The following is a 23,059-nucleotide window of genomic DNA, read 5'->3' on the forward strand; positions in this document are numbered from 1 at the left end:
AACTCCTCTCATAGGGGAAACCTTCAAAAACACGAAATCGCCTACAGAAAACTCAACCCGTTTCCTCTTCAAATATGCATAACTTTTCTGCCTACTCTGTGATGTCTTAATCCTTTCTCTAATGACTTTAATCTGTTCAAATGCCTCTCTCACTATCTCAGGCCCAAGCAATACTCGGTCTCCCACGTCTGCCCAACAAGCAGGTGATCGACATGGACGCCCATACAAACCCTCAAAGGGTGCCATACTGATGCTCAACTGAAAATTGTTATTATATGCAAACTCCACCAAAGGTAAATGCTCCTCCCATCCTCCACCAAAATCCATTATACAAGAGCGTAACATATCTAATATCGCTAAGTAATACTGGTTTCATGGCGTCTTAACTGCTGCATGTCTGATTAATCATTTTCCCAGTTGTATTCTTGGTTTTAAGTCACCATTGGAAGTGCCAAAGACTAGGACGCTGGATCTTTCTCATCTGCGAGTTTTCGGGTGTGTAAAGACTAGGACGCTGGATCTTTCTCATCTGCGAGTTTTAGGGTGTGTATGTTATATGCATCAGCAAGCAATCCATCGAGATAAGTTCAATGCTCGGGCTTCTCAATATATCTTCTTTGGTTACTCTTCCACATAGAAAGGCTATATATGTTACAATCTAGCGACAACAAAATTGGTTGTCTCTCATGATGTTCGTTTTGTGGATTTTGAAGCTTTCTTTCAAGCTCCAACTGTGCCTAGGAATCGTTCCCAAAGGGAGTGCTTATCTTATTTGGCACCTCTCCCAGCAATTGGTGAAGTTATTGAACCTACTGAAGAAGTCATTGGGGCTGTACCACTCATTGTTCCTGCTAAAGTGATTGTTCCTGCTGCAGAAATTTTTCTTGTTTCTGCCCAGACTGAGGGGCGTCCATCCTCATTTAATGAGCAACCAAAGGGCGTGCGCCCTGTCATTGCAAGTGTTTCAGATTCTACCCAAATTGAGGGGCGTCCCCCCTCATCTATAAAGCAAATGGGGGGTGTGCGCCCTTTGCTTGAGCCTCAAGTTCCTCAACAATCTGAAAGAGAGAGAGACAACCTCTAGTAACTCTCAAGGATTACTATAAATCAGATAAAAAAAGGCATACTCTAGTGATCCATCGGAATTTTTATTCATTGCATGATGTTTCATATCCTCAATAGGAGTATATAACATATGCCAACATCACTTCATCTCATCATGCTTTCTTAAGTGCAGTTGATGATGTGCAAGAACCAAATAACTTTAGAGAAGCTAATTCTCGTCCAGTCTGGAGAAAGGCAATGCAAGAATAACTTCGTGCTCTAGACGAGAATGAAACTTGGGAGATTGTTATGCTACCTTATGGAAAAAAAATAGATTGTCATTGGGTGTTCAGAAACAAGTTCAATAATGATGGTTATTTAGAGATCGAGGTCTAAAGCTCGACTCATTGCAAGGGGATTCACCCAAACATATGGGCAAGACTACAAGGAGACTTTTGCACCAGTTGCTAAGATGAACACATTTAGAGTTCTTGTATCTCTAGCCATAAATCAAATTGGAAATTATTTCAGATGGGTGTTAAAAATGCATTCTTGCACGGCGATCTTATAGAAGAAGTGTATATTAGCATTCCACCTGGACATCTGAAGGGGGCTAAAGTTGGATTAGTATGCAAGTTAAAAAAGGCCATCTATGGACTCAAGCTGTCTCCATGAGCATGGTATGCCAAGTTTAGTAATGTTCTAGTGATAACCGGTCTTAAGCGGAGTGATGTAGACCATTCATTATTTGTTAAATCTAGCAAGTCTGGCTTGGTTGTTGTTCTTATTTATGTTGATGACATAGTTATCACTGGTAATAACCATATCGAGATTTCTAAGCTCAAGGATCTACTACACAAGTTCGCCATAAAGGATATGGGTATTATATATGAAGTACTTTCTAGGGATCGAAATTGCCTATTCAAAAAGGGGCATATTTCTTAATCAAAGAAAGTACGTGTTGGATCTTTTACGTGAAGTAGGAAAACTAGGGATAAAACCATCTAATTCTCCAACTGACAGTGGAGTTAAGTTAGACAACACCGGTGATACCTTCACTGATATTAGTCAGTAGCGATTAGTTGGTAAACTAATCTATTTAACTATTACCCGACCAGATATTTCTTATGCAGTTAGCTTGGTTAGTCACTTCATGCACGCTCCAAGGACCCAACATATGAATGCAATTTTTAGAATATTGCAGTATCTGAAATGGTCACCAAGAAGAGGTATTTGGATGCGGAAAAATGGGCATACATCCATTACCGCCTATACAGATGCTGATTGGGCAGGATGTCCAGTTGATCGACGATCTACCTCTGGTTATTATACCTTTGTAGGAGGTAACTTAGTCACTTGGAAAAGCAAGAAACAGAATGTGGTGACTCGTTCTAGTGTTGAAGCCGAGTATAGGGCTATGGCTTCAACCACCAGTGAAATTATTTGGTTACGAGTTCTTCTAAAGGATTTATGTTTTGGTCTACATCTACCAACTACACTTTACTGTGATAATCAGGCTTCAATGCATATTGTTGCTAATCCGGTGTTCCATCAGAGAACTAAGCACTCCTAGTCTAGTCGGTTTGATACGTTATTTACAGAGCTGTTTATATAAGTGAGACTCCACCTTTTTTAGAAAGGGGCGCGATATTGGCACCCCCATAAATGGAACTAGCACCCCTTTGACAAAAAGTAAAACAATAATAGTTATTTCTTATATGTCATTTTACACCCCACATGCCCATAGTTCTACGGCAGGCAGTTGCTGCGAGATCGCACAATCCACGGCAGACAGTGGCCACGAGATCACACAATCCACGACATCGGGTTGCCGCGAGATCTCATATTCCACGGCAGGCAGTTGCCGCGGAATATTGTTTTTGTGTTTTTTTTGTTTTTTTTCACTTCAAATTTTGCATATTGAACACACAAGACATATGGATACCGGCCTCATTTTCTTCTTTAAAATTTCTTTATACACTCCAAGAACAACACCAAAACCATGACAAATAAATGTATGATTGAGCCATAATTTTGCTATCTCGCGGCAAATATTTTCATATGCTATAAGAAAATTTTGTGATCAAATTAATGAAGAAGAGTTTTGATAATTAATGCAAGCAAAGACTCTATTTTAGTAAACAAAATCATCTCACGGCAACTAACTTTTTTTACGGTGGCTATTAAAAACAATTTAAAATAAAAAAAGACTCACAACAACCACCTTCTGTGGGATATGGGATCTCGCGGCAACCCGATGCCATGGATTGTGCGATCCCGCGGCAATTGCTTGTCGTTAGTATTTTTTGTGTGTTTAATGGAAGAGTGCTAGTACCTTTGAATTTGTCAAAGGGGTGCTAGTCCCATTTATGGGGTGTCAATATCGCGGCCCTTTAGAAATAGTTATAGATGATTGTGCATATATAAGTCTATGTAATAAACTCTATAAATCCATCAAGCAATAAACACTTTCTTCTCCAGTGGACATAGCAATGGCTTCGAACCAGTGGCGGAGCCAGGGGGCCCAGGGTACGCCCTGGCTCACCCTTAACTATCCAGAAAAAAAATATGGCATCAGTCGAACCAAAAAAAAAAAAAAAAAGACAAACAAACAAACAAACAAAAGAAAAGGAAAAAAATGCTATAAACCGAAACAAAAGAAACCCTCACTCACTCCACTTCTCCTCCCTAACTCCCTCATTGTTTTTCTACTAAAAGGTTTCTTCTCTTCTTGTGGAGTAACTAGGTAAGACTCACATTATTTAATTTCTTGTCTTCTTTTTTATCTTTTTGTACTGATTTATAGACCATATTATTTAATGACAACTCTTACTTAATTTCTTGTTGTGAATTCACTAAATACTTAGGTTTGCAACTATAAGGGCAATTTGTCGGTTGTCTATTCTGGTTAATTAGGTCCATTTCTGGTTGTATTTAGGAGTTTTTTTAGGGGAGTCAATGTATTCTAGTGTTAATTATTGTTGTCATTATTGCGACTGCCGACTGAGACCTGAGGTGTGTTTAATTAAATGGTGGAGTTTACTTTTTTTTAGTCAATAGAGGTTGTGTTAGGGACTTAGGGATGAGTTTTTATGGCAGATGCAAGATCCCATATTGGTATTTCTTATGAAGATTGAAGATGTTTCAACCCATGCTAGGGTGTTGAAAAATAATGACTGTAAATAGGTCCTTATGTGGATATGATGACTTTCGGTCAAAGATTGTGGAAATAGACTCGTTATTCGTTAGTGAAGCTGGTAAACTCCGTATGTGATATTGGTTGATGGGACGTTTGGTAGCTATTTCTGTAGGTGTTCAAGAAAGAATTTGCACCGTGATCTTGTTCTACTAGTGTTTTCATTATATATTTGTTCAGTGGTGGGTTTTAAAATGTTAAAATGCTCCTATTGAGATCTTTTACTCTCGCAACAATGCTCTGTTTGCCAACCTCCGCCTCAAGTTTCTACATAGGGTTGCATACTTTAGTGTTGGCATTTACCCGTTCACTTCAATATTTCACGTTGTCTAGTTGTCTACTCTTTCTATCGACTCTTGCCTTCTTCTCTGGACATTGCATTTTAGAGACTCTTGATCCAATGTTCCTATTGTATCATTTTATAAGATATTTGATGTTCGAAATATATTTGTTTTGTGGTTGGGTTAAGTTTGAATTATTAATTAAAAGAAATTAGTTATTATTTTATTTTTTGTATGTTCGGTTGTTTGGGTGGCTCACCCTCACTCAAATTCCTAGCTCCGCTACTACTTCAAACCACTATACATCTTGTGTGTCATCTCTTTAACTCTCCATTATTTACTACAGTAAGTAAAGACGCAAGCAAAGTTTTTTTATCTGTTTGTTTTTTTCTTTTTCTTTTTTGCTGGTTAAGTTTTTGGATCTATATTTGTGGTGGATTCCAAAAAACTGAAAACCTCATATCTTATGTGTTATTTGTTACTTTCAGTAGGCATTTCCACTTTTAGCTCGCAACATTAGGACAAAACTTCGGATATAAAATTAAACGGTGTTCGATTTGTTATAAAAGATACGTGCCTCAATTTCAAGGGTAGGACGAAGTGACAAACAAGAAACTCATTTTTTTCTGGTGACGAGAAATGTAAGTTCTATGAGACGTTAAACATGTAACGTCAATAAGGACTTCAAATTGCAAAAATTAAAACCAACCTGCCGAACATCCACATGTAGCCTTGTTAATTAAGCTCTTTTCATAAACCATCTAGTGAACAAAACGTCACTCGTCACTCCCAATTAAAAAGGCCTCGTCACTCTTTTCTACTAATTCTTACTTTATAACCTATTTAATTCCCTTCTTAATTTGGTGAAAACCCAGTCAAAGTACGTGACTAAACAGCAACGACATATTCATACCTGTCCAAATCTTGTTACCCAATCTTGTTTAACTGAATGAATACGATTGTACGAAGTCATAATCCTTTTCAACTCTCCATGTTCAAAATGTGTTTAATCTCCATTGTTCAAATATATATCTAGAAGGTCTGCAGTAACATTGTGGAAGAAGAAAGTGGGAGAAGAAATGCAAGGGTGCGGGTCGCGCCTTGGGCAAGGCCAAGTCGAGCGCGGAGCGCGCTGAAAGTATTGAAGGTCGACCAAGGCAAGAGCGCGGGTCGCGCCTTGAGCAAGGTTAATTGGAGCGCGGGACGCGCCCTAGTCGGTTTTGGCAGAGATTTGTCATATTCGTATGTTTTCTATAAAGGAAATTCTCCAATCCTTTTGGAAATAATAGACACAAATATGCACTCATGTTGTACTATATAAATATTTCTGTAACTCAAAACCTATTATCTCAAGCAATATAAAACATTTCTTCTCCCGTAGACGTAGGTCACCGCATTGGCACCAAACCACTATAAATCATTGTGTTTTGTCTCTTTAATTAGGTATTAAATTCTACATGGTATCAGAGCAGAGCACTTAATCTCTCTCTAAATCAATCTAGATAAACACAATACATTATGTCAGATCCAAATCCAAACCCAAAGTCTGCTGTTACAACAGAGACTGATTCTAATCCTGGTTGGAAGCTGTCATCAGTTCTCTTGAATGGAACGAACTATATACCTTGGTCTAGGGCTGTTTCGCTATCGCTTGGTGGAAAGAGGAAATTAGGGTTCATTAATAGTGCAAAGGTTTGTCCTGCCATTGATGATGTCGAATATGAGAATTGGGTTTCCAATGATCAGCTTGTTTGATCTTGGTTACTCAATTCTATGGAGTCTACTATTGCTAGGATTTTTACTTTCTCTGATTCTGCGAAGGAGATGTGGGATTCAATTGAAGATTTATACGAAAATCAGAACAATTCTGCCCGTGTGTTTGAATTTCAACTCGCAATCGGTGCTTTGCAACAAGGTAAGAAAACTTTTACAGAACACCTTGGGAATTTGAAAAAATTGTGGAATGAGTTAAACATATACCGTCCACACACCACTGATGTGAAGACTCTGTTGAAACGGGCTGAAAAGGATAAAATCTTCACAGTATTTCGTAGTCTTAAACCAGAATATGAAAATCTGGAAAGCAACATTCTAATGGAAAGCACTCTTCCATCATTTTGCTACTGTCTGTGCAACTATTCAGAGAGAGGAAACAAGAAAGAAAACCATGAACTCCGAGGTAAAGTCCTCGATCAATGAATGAATCCATCATTACTTGCAGTAAAACGATTTTTAGGAAGAAGTCACAGGGGATTTGAAAAGGGTAAGGGAAAAAGGGAACCATCTCACCGCGTGATCATTGTGGAAAGAACCGGCACACCAAGGACCGTTGTTGGGAATTATATCCACATCTAAAAAAGGAAAAGGGCGTCAAGAAAGAGCATGCTTTGTTGCCAAGACATCAATGTCCAACTCGGATATTAATCATCGGTTGAGTCAAATTCTCCAACAACTCTCTAAGTTCATGTCTTCTAGCAAAGGTCAGTTTGCCTCAACTCATGTGTCTGGTAATTTACATGCCTATTTTATTATGCCAGAAAACAATAACTCATGGATAATTGATTCAGGAGCTACTGATCATATGGCTAATTTCCATGCCTCTGTCCATAATTTTGTGTCCAAACCTGAAAATCATAATATTTCCATAGCAAATGGTTCCACAGTTCCCATTCTAGGTAGTAGTCAAGTGAAATTTTTGATAAAAATCTCAAGAGTAATGCTCTAGTTGTTCCTTCATTCCCTGTTCAACTTCTATCTGTTGGAAAACTTACCAATTCTTTAAATTGTGATGTCATTTTTTCTCCTAACTCTGTCGTCTTTCAGGATCGAAAGTCGAAGAGGACGATTGATGAAGGAATTTATTCTAATGGACTCTATTTGTTGAAATCGCATAAGAAGGCGTATCAAGCTAGTGATTTAATTGAGAGTCGTATTTTGCATAAAAGACTTGGGCATCCATCTAGTCATGTCCTGTCAAATTTGTTTCCGCATGTTTCTTTAAACTCTAATGATGTTTATGATGTTTGTCAATTTTCTAAACAAACTCGTTTATCATTTCCAAACTCGAATTCTGTGTCAAATAAGTTGTTTGAGTTAATTCATTCTGATTTATGGGACCTTCTCCCGTTAATTCCTATGATGGCTATAAGTATTTTGAGTTGTTCATTGATGATAAATCTCGTGCTACATGGTTATATTTATTGAAATTGAAAACTGAGGTTGTGACTGTATTCAAGGATTTTCATACTATGATTACTAACTAGTTTGGTGCTAATATCAAGATGTTTAGATCTGACAATGGCACTGAGTTTTGTAAAGGTATGTTACCTAAGTATCTTCGTAGCCAGGGGATAATTCATCAAACTAGCTGTGTTGGCACACCTCAGCAGAATGGCGTGGCTGAAAGAAAGAACAGACACCTTTTGGAAACCACTCGTGCTCTTATGTTGGGCATAAATGTTCCTAAGCACTACTGGTCTCATAGAGTCTTAACTGCTACATATTTGACTAATCGTCTTCCCAGTCGGGTCCTTGGTTTTAAATCCCCATTGGAAGTACTCAAAGCCAGGCCGCTGGATCTATCTCACCTGCGAGTGTTTGGGTGTGTCTATTATGTGCATCAGCAAGCTATTCATCGAGATAAATTTGATGCTCGGGCTACTCGATGTGTGTTTGTTGGTTATTCTACCACACAGAAAGGCTACATATGTTACAATCCTGTGACAAGGAAACTGGTTGTCTCTCGTGATGTCCGATTTGTGGAATCTGAAGCCTTCTTTCATGATTCAGCTGTGCCTGGGAATCGGTCCCAGGGGGAGTGTTTGGCAGATTTGGCACCTCTTCCGGCTGTTATTACGGCTGATTTGGCTCCTCTCCCAACTATTGGTGAGCAAAATGTTCCTGTCCCAATGATTGGTGAAGGTATAGTTCCTGCCACTGAAGAATTGCCATCTTGAAACAGCAAGGTGAATTTTGCGACGAACAAAGCGAGCACGGGCGCATCGGTGATCCACGACTTCGATAGAGCGAAGCGCTTGCAGATCGGTGAGCTCCGGTGATTCTCCAACTCCTCCAGTTTCTAGACAATCTGAATGAGAGAAACGACCTCCAGTAAATCTCAAGGATTACTATAAATCTGATAAAGAAAGGCATCCTCCAGTGACTCATAGGAATTTTTATTCTTTGCATGATGTCACATATCCTCTACAGGAGTATATAACGTATACCAATATCACTTCATCTCATCATGCTTTCTTAAGTACAGACGATGACATGCAAGAACCCAAGAACTTTAGAGAAGCTAACTCTCATCCAGTATGGAGAAAGGCGATGCAAGAAGAACTTCGTGCTCTAGACGAGAATAAAATTTGGGATATTGTTATGCTACCATATGGAAAGAAAATTGTTGATTGTCGGTGGGTGTTCAGAAATAAGTTCAGCAGTGATGGTTCCTTAGAGAGGTCTAAAGCTCGACTTGTTGCAAGGGGATTCACCCAAACTTATGGTCAGGACTATAAAGAGACTTTTGCACCAGTTGCAAAGATGAATATGTTTAGAGTTCTTGTATCTCTAGCTGTGAATCAAGACTGGAAATTATTTCAGATGGATGTGAAAAATGCATTCTTACACGGAGATCTTAAAGAAGAATTGTATATGAGCATCCCACCTGGACATCCGAAGGAGACTAAGGTCGGATTAGTATGCAAGTTAAAAAAGGCTATCTATGGACTTAAACAATCTCCACGAGCGTGGTATGCCAAACTTAGTTCTGTTCTAGCTATGACTGGTCTTAAGCAAAGTGATGTTGATCCTTCCTTATTTGTTAAATCTAGCAGGACAGGCTTGGTTATAGTTCTTATTTATGTTGATGACATAGTTATCACAGGTGATGACCTTATCGAGATTTCTAAGCTCAAAGAGTTACTGCACAAGAAGTTTGCTATCAAAGATCTGGGTATTATGAAGTACTTTCTTGGGATCGAAATTGCTTATTCAAAAAAGGGTATATTTCTGAATCAAAGAAAGTATGTGTTGGATATTTTGAGTGAAGCAGGAAAACTGGGGGTAAAACCATCTGATTCTCCAACTGACAGTGGAGCCAAGTTGGACAACACTAGTGATCTTCTTAATGACATTGGTCAGTATCAGCGATTAGTTGGTAAACTAATATATTTAACTATTACCCGACCAGATATTTCTTATGCAATGAGCTTGGTTAGTCATTTTATGCATGCTCCAAGGACTCTACATATGAATGCAGTTTCTAGAATACTGATAAAACATAAAATTGAATAGTTTTACCTACGAAATAAGGCGATGAAACTTACAAACGCAAGTAAAACATAAAATTGGATAGTTTTACCTACGAAATAAAGCGATGAAACTTACAAACGCAAGTAAAACTAAAACTTACTTATGATGCCTATATTTTATCAAAGATTCTACTCTCAATCCTATGAGATATAGTGGAGTAGGAAGTTCGTTCCACTCTTAGTCCTTCCGCATGTTAATGTTCTCTACGTATAAGTACTTTTGCTACTAAAGTCTAATGAAAGATTTACGAAGTGGCAACTAGACTACGATGCAACTACCCACAAGATGCAACTAGTCGGTTATCAAAATAACTATGGGAATGCTACGTTGATTCGATTATAAGGAGTGAAAGGGGGATTGATTCCACCTTAACTCAACTTAATCCTATTAATCCATTTAATCGTAAATGTCGAATTGAATTGCTTTGAGAACAATTGGTTCTTCCTAATCCCTAATTACACATGGCATTCCTACCAATTCATAACTAGCATGTGAACGATTAAACCCATTCTCATGGTGAACTAATCGTTTCTAGAGTGGAAAGGAAATTACGATGACTTCTACGATAATCGAATCAAGCTTTCATCAAGGCTTCTCAACCCCCTCTAATGGAGGTTTAGCCGAGAATCATTACGCAATCATTTCCGATTAAATTAAAACTAAACATGATATAAAGAATTAAAATTTACTAATCTAAATTAAACAATAATTAAAATCGAATTAATAACTAAGAATTGAATAACAAGTACTAAATGAAATCAGATCTAACACAATGTAAATGACAAGAATCGAAATTGACAAACTAGCTATTTTATTTATCAAACTAATTAAGAACAATGATTCTAAGAATTTAATCTAAAACAAGAGTTGGATTTGAAATTAAACTTAATTAAAAACAATTAAATCTAGATCTAGAAGCTATTCTAATGGCTACTTTCTATTCTAAGCTCCTTTATTTTCTAACCTAAAAATCTACCATTAACAAAGAGTTAAGCTTTGGTTTTTATACTTTCAGATCCAAAAATCGTGCATGGGCTTGGAGCCATGTTTTGGGCCAGAGAATCAGGCCCAAAAACCCAATTCTTTCAGTCCAAAAAGGCCTCTTCAGCTGCAGTTGGCTTCAACAGACTTTTCGTCCACTTTTGCTCCTCTGATTGGATCAAGGCTTAGACCATTGGAAAGCTCTTTCCGAGCTGGTCGTTTTGACATAAGGTAGGCCCCATTCCGAGGTCTGAGTCCAAAGATATGGCCTTCGGAAGTTCTCACGACGACTTTGTGTCTTTGTTTACGCGTCGACTTTTCGACTTTTGGACCGGGCTTTAGAAAGGCTTTGTCTTCTTGAATCTTGGCCTTTAATCACGGAACTCCTTAGTAACCAACCTTTGCTTCTTTATCTCGCTAAAGTGGCACATTTCGCATTACATAATGGACTTTGAAGCCGAAATGCATAAAAACACGTAATCAGTGTTAACTCTTAATTATTACTCACATAATTGGTCTAAAAGTATGTCTGTTACAGGGTTAAAACTACAGTTTTGGGCTCTTATCAAATACTGCAGTATCTGAAAGGGTCACTAGGCAGAGGTATTTGGATGCGGAAAAATGGGCATACATCTATTACTGCTTACACAGATGCTGATTGGGTAGGATGTCCAGTTGATCGGAGGTCTACTTCCGGTTATTATACCTTTGTGGGAGGTAATTTAGTCACTTGGAAAGAGCAAGAAACATAATGTAGTGGCTCGTTCTAGTGCAGAAGCTGAGTACAGGGCTATGGCTTCCACCACCAGTGAAATCACATGGCTTTGCGCTCTTTTGAAGGATTTGTGTTTTGGGTTACATATGCCAACTACACTTTACTGTGATAATCAAGTTGCTATGCACATTGCTGCAAATCCGGTGTTTCATGAGAAAACTAAGCATATCGAAATTGACTGTCACTTTGTGCGTGAAAAAGTACAGTCCAACATTGTCACTACCTCCTTTGTTCGAAGTGACCAACGGCGACTTTGAACATTTTACCAAGGGACTTCCGGCTTCCAAGTTCCATGATATTCTCTCCAAGTTGGGTTCTCTGGATATCTTCGCACCAACTTGAGGGGGAGTGTGGGAGAAGAAAGGCAAGGGGCTGGTCATACTAAGGTAAAAGGTCGTCCGAAGCGCTATTGAAAATCTTGAAAGGTCGACCAAGGCAAGAGCACGGTTCGCGCCTCGAGCAAGGCTAATTGGAGCGCGGGACGCGCCCTAGTCAGTTTTGGCAGAGATTTTTCAGATTCGTATGTTTTCTATAAAGGAAAGTTTCCAATCCTTTTGGAAACAATAGACACGAATATGCACTCATGTTGTGCTATATAAACATTTATGTAACTCAAAACCTATTATCTCAAGCAATATAAAACATTTCTTCTCCCGTGGACGTAGGTCGCCGCATTAGCACCAAACCACTATAAATCATTGTGTTTTGTCTCTTTAATTAGGTGTTAAATTCTACACACATTATTCAACAAATCTGTATAGATTTGGCATCGACATGTAACTATAGGCACACCTCTATTGCACAGAATATTGTTGAATTTTTCTTAGCAAACTTCGATATCGAATGTGAATCTTGGTCATACTCTGCATTGTTTCAAACTTTCAATCACTTGAGAAACTAGCTAATTAGCCCGGCCATTGCCGGGCATGCTACATTAATAGTTGATGACAAATGTTTTAAAAGAAAAATATTGGTTTAAGTGTATTATCAAGTGTATATTATCACGTGTACTAGAATTTAACCCGTGGCTACGCCACTCAAGTCATAATAAATGAATACATGTAAATTTAACTTTTACAGTAGAATTATCCTATTTTTTTTCTTTGACATTTAAATTGAACTTGTTAGTGTCAATTAGTGTCATTGTGATACCCTTAACTGAATATGCCTTAGAAAATCATCTTGGCCGAGTATATATACGTATTGAGAACAATTTGTTCATCCAGAAGCGGAGTGTACGTAGACTCTATCTAATTACTTCGGCAAACACATGCCACACATGCCACTTAAAAATAATACTATTAAATTATATTTGTGGTGCTCCTAATTAGTTTCAATGTGCTTTTTGCTCTTTTGGATATAGATGTTCATTCATGGTATTGAGAAACCAATAATCACTCAGATAAAATCGATTTTCCTGGAGATTATTAATAGTTTAATGGGGAATTCACAACCTTCTTCATAGTGTGGATGCCACTTTGAAAACATTGATCTTCTAATAAGTTCAATATAATTGTGGTACCACTTCAATGTGCTTTGATATTGACGTTCGTGCCTTGGCATTGAGAAACCACTTAATAGAGAATATGCAAGTTACAAGATTCCTTATATATGAGCATGCTTCTAGGTGCAACAATAGAAATACCATGAATAGTTCTGCAGATAGTCCTACAGCATAACATACTTAGACCAAACAACTAAGATAATGTTTCCTGCTAAAGGACATGTTGCAAGTCTGCAATCTAATAGACTGCCAAACGAAATATCAACAACCAACAACCAACAACAAAAGCAGTAACTAATATGAACTACTGAAGTAACAAAAAGTTCTCAAGTTTTCTTGATTTTGTCAACATCAAAAATTCAAAGACAGTAGCTAAATGAATTCAATGCATCTAATTACTCATGTCCATTACGCAATTACTACAAAAATGCATAAGAGGTCATATGTAAGATGCACTACAAATTATGCCATTATATTGAACAAACAAAGATATTTCAAATCACCAGTATAAAGCCCATGGAACTTCAAATAGGCACAATTAAAATTTGGTTCTTGTAAACAAATTTATAAGTCTGCTACTCAAAGATACTATTGTACTGGGAATAGTTTGATCTACTACTCAAAGATACCAGTGGGAATAGGTTTGCTACTCAAATGAACTTCCAAATTTTGCTCTTAATAATGCCTCTAATACCCAATTTGCAAACTTCAATGGGCGGGGTATGGAATCAGTCAGTTGCCAAAATATTGTCGTCCTTATCTCCTTCGTTGGATAGTTCCTACATAAATATAATAATATTTGAAGTCATAGATACATTAATAAGTAAAAACAAAATGGATCCTTGCTAAATCCAGCATACATGCAACCAACACTACTGCATAAGAAGCTAAAGACAACCCGCAACCAATGCTAAAGACAACAAGGAGCAGTTTAGTAGCTAGCAATTGAGAAGTGAGCCCAATTGACATTGAAATCTAAACTTTTGTTGCCACTTTTTGCAACTAAATCTTAATCACAAAGCCATAACTAACCTTTCACAATGCAATGATGAAAATGTAATATCTTGTCGATCTGGCTACGTTCGTTAGACAATTAAGGATATAAACCATTAGCTTCCAAACTTCTAACCCAAATATACAAAACTCAATTGCATCTGATGAAGAGTGTGCTTTCTTGCCTACCTTTATCTACTTGTTCCGATCTTAGTGTGAGGTAGTCTTCATGTGTAACATTCTCAAAAGGTTGGTTTCAATTCAATGCACAATCCCTTGTACCGGATTTAACATAATTAATAAATGTCAAACGATATATAACTAAATTCAAAAATCGTGAGGTTATGAAGTCCTAATAAGTGCACACAAATTCACAATACAAAAAGGCCGAAAAGCATCCAAGAAACTACAACCGTAAAATAAAAATTGATCGAAATTAAAATATCATATTAGAAATTATGAGGATTCAAAAATCTGATAAGAAGAGAGGATACTGATCCTCGATACTCGAGTGATATCATAAGAAGTAGAAATTCTACTTGTGTCTTTTACATGATTGAATGTAATTTGATACCAGTCTGAATAAATTAGCAAATAATGAATGTCATACCAACTCTTTCACATCTCCATATGAAAGGTAAGAGATCCCAAAAAAAAAGTTGAAATTGATAGGTAAGACTTATTCCAAAGAATAAATGAAAACATGAAACCGCACAAGGCAAGATAACACCTTGCACATCGAAAGTTTGAAACACAAATAGCACAAAGAAAAACAATAGTTCAAAATAAGAAGAATACTTACAGAGTTTCCATATCTATCATCGCTACTTGGGAGGTGGCTTCGTACTAATGGGAAGTGTCAACATGTCAGAAACCCTTTTTTTTGGTTCAATTACATGCACCAGGGAAAGATACAATAAAACTACTATATTTACTTGAAAATTTTAATGAAGTACCTGATCCAAGATGATTCAATGCGATTGGAACACTGAAATAGAAACACATAGTTAATAGAAAAGCACAACCAACTCATTAGGTCCTAAATCATTAAGTTTGGTGGAATTGATGAGTTTATAGCATAGGAACATTGAATATATTAGCTTAGTATTATAGCATTGGAGACAGATATTACCTGGGTGAGGTTGTATGACACCATTGAAATAAATAAAGAAAGAAAGAAAGAAAAACAAAATTAAATAGTTTACATGCTTGGAGTTAAATGGTTTGAGCTGACAAATGGTACGATTAACCTGAAAAAACAGTGAAGAAGAGAAAAGGCGAAGGTACGTACTCATAGTAAAGGGAATTTTTTTCTTTGAAGTTTCAAACTTTAAGGCATATAGTTGGGAGGTGGCTTGGTACTAATGGGAACTGTCAACATATCATAAACCAATTTTTTCGGTTCCAATTACATACACCAGGGGAAAGATACAATAAAACTACTATATTTACCTGAAAATTTTAATGAAGTACCTGAACCAAGATGAATCAATGCGACTGGAACACTGAAACAGAAACACATAGTTAACATAAAAGGGGAAAAAAAACAAAAAAGCTTAGGGAACCAAAAGCTAATAAATTAGCAAGCAAAGGGGAAGTAATAAAGTAAATCTTCCTCTAATCTATATTTCTTTAGCTATGACATATGAGGCATATTGCTAATGAGTACTTATTAGTATTGTGTTTGAATCATTGGTATTCGTCTTACTTTCCACTTCTGCGAGTAAGTTTTCGTCAAAAAGAGTTGGGATATTTTTCTCTAGTGATTATTTTTGTTGTTATTAGTTGTTCATTTATATTTTTGTTTTTGGTATGAAATATAGATATACAACCTCCAGACCTTTCAAAACCCACAAGTCACCATGAAAAGAACGTATTTGCATACTCTGTCTCTGTTGGGTAACACCTACACACACCTCCAAAAAAAGGAGATAAAAAGATGTCAGCCATTGGAGGCATTCAAGTTTTGTCCTTGAGTTTAATGTTGACAGAATTGGTATTGGCAAAAAAGAACGTCTTCAGTAAAGAGAACATGAATATTAGCCATTTTACATACTTAAATTGCTGCATTGTGTGTGAAAACACAATAGTTGATTAAGCACTACACCAGACTTGCAAATTCTCACTGATTCTCACACAAATTGAACCCCATAAACAATTGGAATTAAGTAAAATAGAAATGAGGAGTACCTTCAACGATGAATATGGTCTTGATCAACAACATAGAGAGTAATTATTCCCATATTCTATTCTTTTTTAGAGAGAGAGATAATAGGTAAGTGAATCACAAGAGACGAACACAATACTAATCAGCACATATAAAATAAATTTATTTAGTTATATTAAAGTGGGGGTTAAAGTGAGACTAAAATTGGGAAGAGAGGATGACTCTTGCCTATTTGAAAGTATTTAACGTAGATAGCGTCCCCTGACCTTCTTCTTCAAACGATTAAAAGAGAGAGATGGTGTTAGACCATGTTTTTGGTAGATGCTTGGGCGAAGAGCTGGAGAAACATTGATCGTGTTATTCTTTCCGATTGATTGATTAGTAAGGGTTTAAGAAAATTAAAATTTCCTAACACATAAATTTACTTTTATGCCCCTGATTTGTCTATCGTAGGATCTCCCAAAACTGTTTTCTCCCTTGACCGCTTGATATAAATGCATAAAAAACCAAGCTCTTTATTATATAGATTAGGCTTTAGAATTAGTTTGTTGCCTACTTGCAGAAAGAATAGTATGTCTAAATTCACAGTTATTTTTGTCAAACATACTCTTAATTGTGTTGAATGTGTTATTGCAATTGCTGTTTTAGGTCGGGTTACTTTCAAAACTTTTTTATAGCATAAGAGTCTAGTTCATTGACAAATGCTGACGGAAGGCTGCATATAAGAATTTTCAATGTCAAAGTGTTTCGCGAGCAAAATGCCATGGCACAGAAATTGCGGCAAACCTAATTCAGAGGCTACAGTTAGGACCGTTAGAGGTCATTAAGGCTGGGAATGGTACGGATTCAACCCAAATCCGACCCATATCCGAATTCATTTTTTCCAAATTGACCATATCCAAATCCAATTTATCTGACCTGAATATCCGGAAACCCAAACCATTTTAACAAAATTCATATTTTGAAGCCTAAAAATTAATATATATCTTACATTTATATATGAAAATCATTAAAATAATATATTTTTTTGGTGTTTTCTAATGGATATGATATCCGAATCCAGATATGGTAAAGAGTTTTGAGTGAGAATCCGATCCAAACCCACCCCATTTCCAGCCCTTGTGGTCATTGGAGATAATCAAAGTCTAATGGAAGCTCAAGCTCTTGCTGGAAGACCAGATAGCTTGGGCTGGCAACTGGAGATTGAATCACTTAAAGGAAATTGTTAGTCATTTTCAAAGTTGTATACAGAGCTTCGGTGTAAAAAATTTCTGGATTATAAGTAGGTCTAACAGGCCAACCAGGAGGCTCACGACCTGGCTAAGTAGGCTAATAGATATGCTGGAATCAGACAATCAACACCCCTTTTGAAATGTTCCAAAGCCTATTTAGTTGCATATCCCAGAGACCCAGACTATTGATACACATTTCTGCAAATAACACTCTAATATTTTTAAAATAATCGCAAAATATTATTACAAATTTCTACAGTAGCATGCTAAGAAATCTGACACATTATGATTAGTACCTAATCTATTAGGTTTTCCATGCACACCATACCATTTACTGAACAAAACTTAAATGGCTTTATTAGCATATTCTCAGAATTCTAATAACACACACTTTCCTTAGAAACGAAAAACGAACATGTAGTAAATATGTAGGACTCCTTTAAGTAACGAATTTACGTCCCTCGCGTTCTTAACCGTTCCTACAACTGAACCATGAAGGAGGAAAAAGTAATCAATATAAAATAGAATAATTGACTATCATTAATCTTTTTTTCTTTTTTATTGCTACTGAGCCATACAACTTTCTTCTTTCTTCAGGTCAGGTATGCATGCGGTACGGTATACCTGTGTATGCATGCGGCGTGCCTGTGTTAAAGCTTTAAGTTCAAAATAGAACTTAATTATTTCAATCTTTGCAAAACACAAATGGTTCATCTAAAATTAAGTGGATAAGTACCTTTTGTACATGTCAATCTCAACATTCTTGCAAATGATATTGGTGTGATTTCAAAGAAATTCCACGCCTTTTAATCCTCTTTTCAATTGTTAGCCCCAGTTCAATACCGAAGCTATTTGAGAACAAGGCAACATTCTCAACATCCAAAGGTGACAGCAAAAGTTTGATCAAGGTAAAGAAAGGCCTTGATCGAAGTTGATTTTCATGTTTATCTCATTAAGGTAGTCTGATTTGATAATTTGAGTTTTTGACTACTTTGTCTCAATAGAGCTCAAGACACACAGGAATTCATGTACAGATGAAGTCCCTCCGTAGTGTGCAGAGTGGATAGGTTTGACATGTCAGGTTTATTAATTTAATCCAAATGTGGTCGAGCTCTAATTCCAGCATCTAAAGCAAACAAAATTGCCTTTTAGCTACAGACCCATGCTTGAAGGAATCTGACGCAGAGAGTAGTTTACAAAGGTATTTCCAAACTATAAAAAGAAATTAAGTGTTTCTCCATAGTACCTACTAGTCCTAAGGTGCACTTGAAGACTTTCAAGCACCGCCAAAAGTATAAGCTAAGGAAACGTTTGACTATAGTTACTGTGCACCTCTTTATGTTATTAGATGTACGTCTACTGGGAATAGTAATGTTTGATTTCTACACATAGCTACAGAGTGAAGTAAATTCATATACAATTGAATGATATGTGGTCAAAAGTGGAAATGTTTGACTGAGATACACGAATATATTTTTCTATGTTCCATGATTAAATACAGAGCGGTGTCGATGGTCTGATTTCGAACTCAATTTTGATTTAGTTATAGTTTGAACTAGATTTTTATGAAAACATAAAAAAATAAGATCTGGAAGTCTGCTTTCTATTCCAACTATCCTCATCGCATTCCGAAGCCTATGGAATTAATTATGATGTCTGGAAGTTTGACTGGCAGAAAACAGTGCGTCAGAAATCAGCTTATGTGCACTGTGTTCGAACCTAGTTTTCGTACATTTAGAATGAGATTAAGTATTTTTGTAAAACATAAAAAAGTAAGTTCTGTGTGTTATCTTTTCAACACAAAAAGCCTCAATGTATTTGGATACCTATGGAAAGGGTTGTGTCATTCGGAAGATAGTCCGTCAAAAATCTAGTTTGCTGAAATTAGGATTTTTACCGTTTTCAACCTTAGTTTTCTTCTAGATGGGCTGAGGTTGGGGCTTCTAGTTCTACATGAAAAAGTATGTCTACATACCCTAGTTTCTAAATAATTAAGTTACATGTTATTTAGATGAATGTAGGAAAAACTATAGCATTGACAAGTTGGCTAGAAAACTTACCGTGTTATCATTTATGTGCATGAAGCTATTTTGGGAAATATATCTTGTAATGAACTAAGGGTCTCTTAAACTCTTCTTGGGTGTTTTATATAATGTTTGTAGTCTACTTTTAGACTGTTGTTTTATTTGGAACCGACATGGTTCATAAGATCGTTTTTTTTATAATCAAAAGTAGAGAAATATATGATTGTGAATTTTTAGATTTAAAGGTTCATAGTGTATCTCTAGGTATGAAATTTTACGTATATTATTGTGGGAGTATTTGAAACTTATTGTATGTAATTCTATATAGTATAAATTGTTGTTTTCCTTAAAGGTACATACAAGGATGTTGATATTTATTGGTTAAGAGCTACATAAGGCTTGATTCTAATCTTGAAAGATTGGATCGTGAGGAAGCTGACCTTATATGTAGTGCAGTCGACCACCATATTATATAATATATATTAGTTTTAGTGATAACTATATGTGTACAATGTTAGTATTAAATTGGGTACGTGATAGTGGTTGTTTAAAAAGGTATTCATTAAATGTGTCATGAATGACCTGAGTTTATATGCCCAAAGAGGCTGTGAAATATGTGTATAAAAGCTCAGAGATGGTTATGATATCGTGGTATTCGGAGGGAGAGAGGCACACAGAAATTTGTGATTTGGAAAATGTGTGGAGTGCAAATCGTGGAGTAGGTACTAAAGGGTGGGTGTATAAGAAAAGTAATTGATTAATTAATAAGAGAAATTAATTTAATTGTGCGAGTGTGTTTGGGCTTATATTTGAATACTTATAGGATATCTACATATGTTATTTAGAATTTCTAACTTCCGTTTGCAAGAAGGTAGGACTTAATAATCTTTTGTGCAAGGACGATGTCTGATAAGAGCCCAAAACTATAGTTTTAACCCTGTAACAGACATACTTTTAGACCAATTATGTGAGTAATAATTAAGAGTTAACACTGATTACGTGTTTTTATGCATTTCAGGCTTCAAAGTCCATTATGTGCAGAAATGTGCCACTTTAGCGAGATAAGGAAGCAAAGGTCGGTTACTAAGGAGTTCCGTGATTAAAGGCCAAGATTCAAGAAGACAAAGCCTTTCTAAAGCCCGGTCAAAAGCTGAAAAGTCGACGCGGGCAGAAACAGACACAAGTCAGCAGAACTTTTGAAGGCCGTATCTTTAGACTCAGACCTCGGAATTGGGCCTACCTTATGTCAAAACGACCGGGTCGGAAAGAGATTTCCAATGGTCCAAGCCTTGACCCAATCAGAGGGGCAGAAGTAGACGAAAAGTCTGTTGAAGCGAACTGCAGCTGAAGAGGCCTTCTTGGACTGAAATAATTGGGTTTTGGGCCTGATTCTCTGGCCCAAAACATGGCTCCAAGCCCATGCATGATTTTTGGATCTGGATGTATAAAAACAAAAGCTTAGCTCTTTGTTAGAAGGAGAGAATATAGTAGATTTTTAGGTTAGAAAATAAGGGAGCTTAGAATAGAAAGTAGCCATTAGAATAGCTTCTAGATCTAGATTTAATTATTTTTAATTAAGTTTAATTTCAAATCCAACTCTTGTTTTAGATTAACTCTTAGAATCATTGTTCTTAATTAGTTTGATAAATAAAATAGCTAGTTGTCAATTTCGATTCTTGTCATTTACATTGTGTTAGATCTGATTTCATTTAGTACTTGTTATTCAATTCTTAGTTATTAATTAGATTTTAATTATTGTTTAATTTAGATTAGTAAATTTCAATTCTTTATATTATGTTTAGTTTTAATTTAATCGGAAATGATTTGCGTAATGATTCTCATTCGGCTAAACCTCCATTAGAGGGGGTTGAGAAGCCTTGATGAAAGCTTGATTCCGATTATCGTAGAGTCATCGTAATTTCCTTTCCACTCTAGAAACGATTAGTTCACCATGAGAATGGGTTTAATCGTTCACATGCTAGTTATGAATTGGTAGGAATGCCATGTGTAATTAGGGATTAGGAAGAACCAATTGTTCTGCGAAGCAGTTCAAGTCGGATTTCGACGATTCGTCGTTAATAGGATTAAGTCGAGTTAAGGTGGAATCAATCCCCCTCTAACTCCTTATAATCGAATCAACGTAGCATTCCCATAGTTATTTTGATAACCGACTAGTTGCATCTTGTGGGTAGTTGCATCTTAGTCTAGTTGCCTTTTCGTAAATCTCTCTTTAGACTTTAAAGTAGATTATTTATACTTAGAAAACACAACATGCGGAAGGACTAGGAGTGGAACGAATCACTCTACTCCACTATATCTCATAGGATTGAGAGTATAAATCTTTGATAATATAGGCATCACAAGATAGTTTTAGTTTTACTTGCGTTTGTAAGTTTAATCGCTTTATTTCGTATGTAAAACTATTATTTTTACCTTTATCAAATGGCGCCGCTGCCATCTTAGTTTCACTTTCGCATTGTTTTCATAGTGTAAGTACTTTTCTTAAAGTCCCATTAAACCCACCCACCCTTGTTTGATTCATACTGTGGATTTCCGATTGAGCGTTGAAAAGTTCCGAAAAAATACATCGAAGCGATCGGCGCTTATAAAGGCGCACTCCGCCTCTATACTGGAACTTCGGCGACCAGCCCTTAAAACTCTTGTAATTTGAAAATTTACGAAATGCGACAGCGCTTCTATGCACCGGCGCCGCTTTGTTAATTTTTCCGAATTCTACGGTTTGATTTCGAACTTTGATTTTTCAAATTTTTTGATTGTCCTAACTTGTTATACACACCGAACACGCGTAAACAAGGCGTTATTCATAAGCGAAGCAAGGGACGCAATCAGGTATTATTCCTTTCCACACACCTCGCATCTCTGTTAGGCGTTTATACTAGTACATCGGAATTGTTTGGAGTGTTGGCGTGTTTAGCTAAGTTTGGTTTAGCCTTGTATGAGGTTAAGGTCCGGCGAACAAAACACCGAACGTAAATACACAACAACATCAACAATCAAGTCTATCTAGTATACCACCCACTACACCTCTAGCTAATACTTCACACACACCACCGATATAATGGTGAAGAAAGAGAGACTCCTCTCTCTGACTTCTACAAAGCCTTGAGCGATATGTCGTCCACGCCCACATTGCCTCGGCTAACGAACTCATTAGGGACTTAGTCTTCATAGTAAGTCAAAGTGACCGATCCTCGGCTACGAGACTCGGCTCACATGTCCACTTAGCCACTTGGATGGCTCACATGTCCACTTAGCCACCTGGGCGGCTCACGATTCTAGTTAACCACTTGGGCCGGTTCCGCATTATGAAGTAGACATCGGGGCCGGCCGGTCACTTTGAGCGGTCGCGAGGTTCAGATTAACGATCTATCTAGTAAGAGTCCTTGTCTTTGTCGGGACTCTTATTTTATTTCTATAAATAGGACTCTTCACTTAACAAAGAACTACGTTTTTAGAGACTTGATTCCGGATACATATTCGGATCACGTAGGCAGCCATTAAAAGGCGCGATCGCCTCATTCTTTATAC

The 23,059-nt window shown here is 36.8% G+C and overlaps 2 long non-coding RNA genes across 8 annotated transcripts; both read right to left on the reverse strand.

The window, feature by feature from the left end:
- Positions 1-13,533: 13,533 nt before the first annotated feature.
- LOC147513201 (uncharacterized) lies at positions 13,534-17,218 on the reverse strand. Of its 7 annotated transcripts, none has more exons than XR_015215291.1 (8): positions 16,278-17,216; positions 15,920-15,993; positions 15,540-15,592; positions 15,044-15,075; positions 14,887-14,933; positions 14,277-14,366; positions 14,127-14,166; positions 13,534-13,873 (listed from the first exon to the last, which is right to left on the reverse strand). It is a non-coding gene; the product is annotated as an uncharacterized LOC147513201 (long non-coding RNA). The 7 variants fall into 7 exon arrangements; XR_015215290.1 differs by having other exon boundaries at positions 14,127-14,170; XR_015215292.1 differs by lacking the exon at positions 14,127-14,166.
- Positions 17,219-17,864: 646 nt separating this feature from the next.
- Positions 17,865-18,661, reverse strand: LOC147513202 (uncharacterized). The gene is made up of 2 exons (XR_015217357.1): positions 18,223-18,661; positions 17,865-17,971 (listed from the first exon to the last, which is right to left on the reverse strand). It is a non-coding gene; the product is annotated as an uncharacterized LOC147513202 (long non-coding RNA).
- Positions 18,662-23,059: the final 4,398 nt, after the last annotated feature.

Source organism: Coptis chinensis, chromosome 3, assembly GCF_015680905.1.
Source record: "Coptis chinensis isolate HL-2020 chromosome 3, ASM1568090v1, whole genome shotgun sequence".
In the NCBI taxonomy this organism is placed as follows: Eukaryota; Viridiplantae; Streptophyta; class Magnoliopsida; order Ranunculales; family Ranunculaceae; genus Coptis; species Coptis chinensis.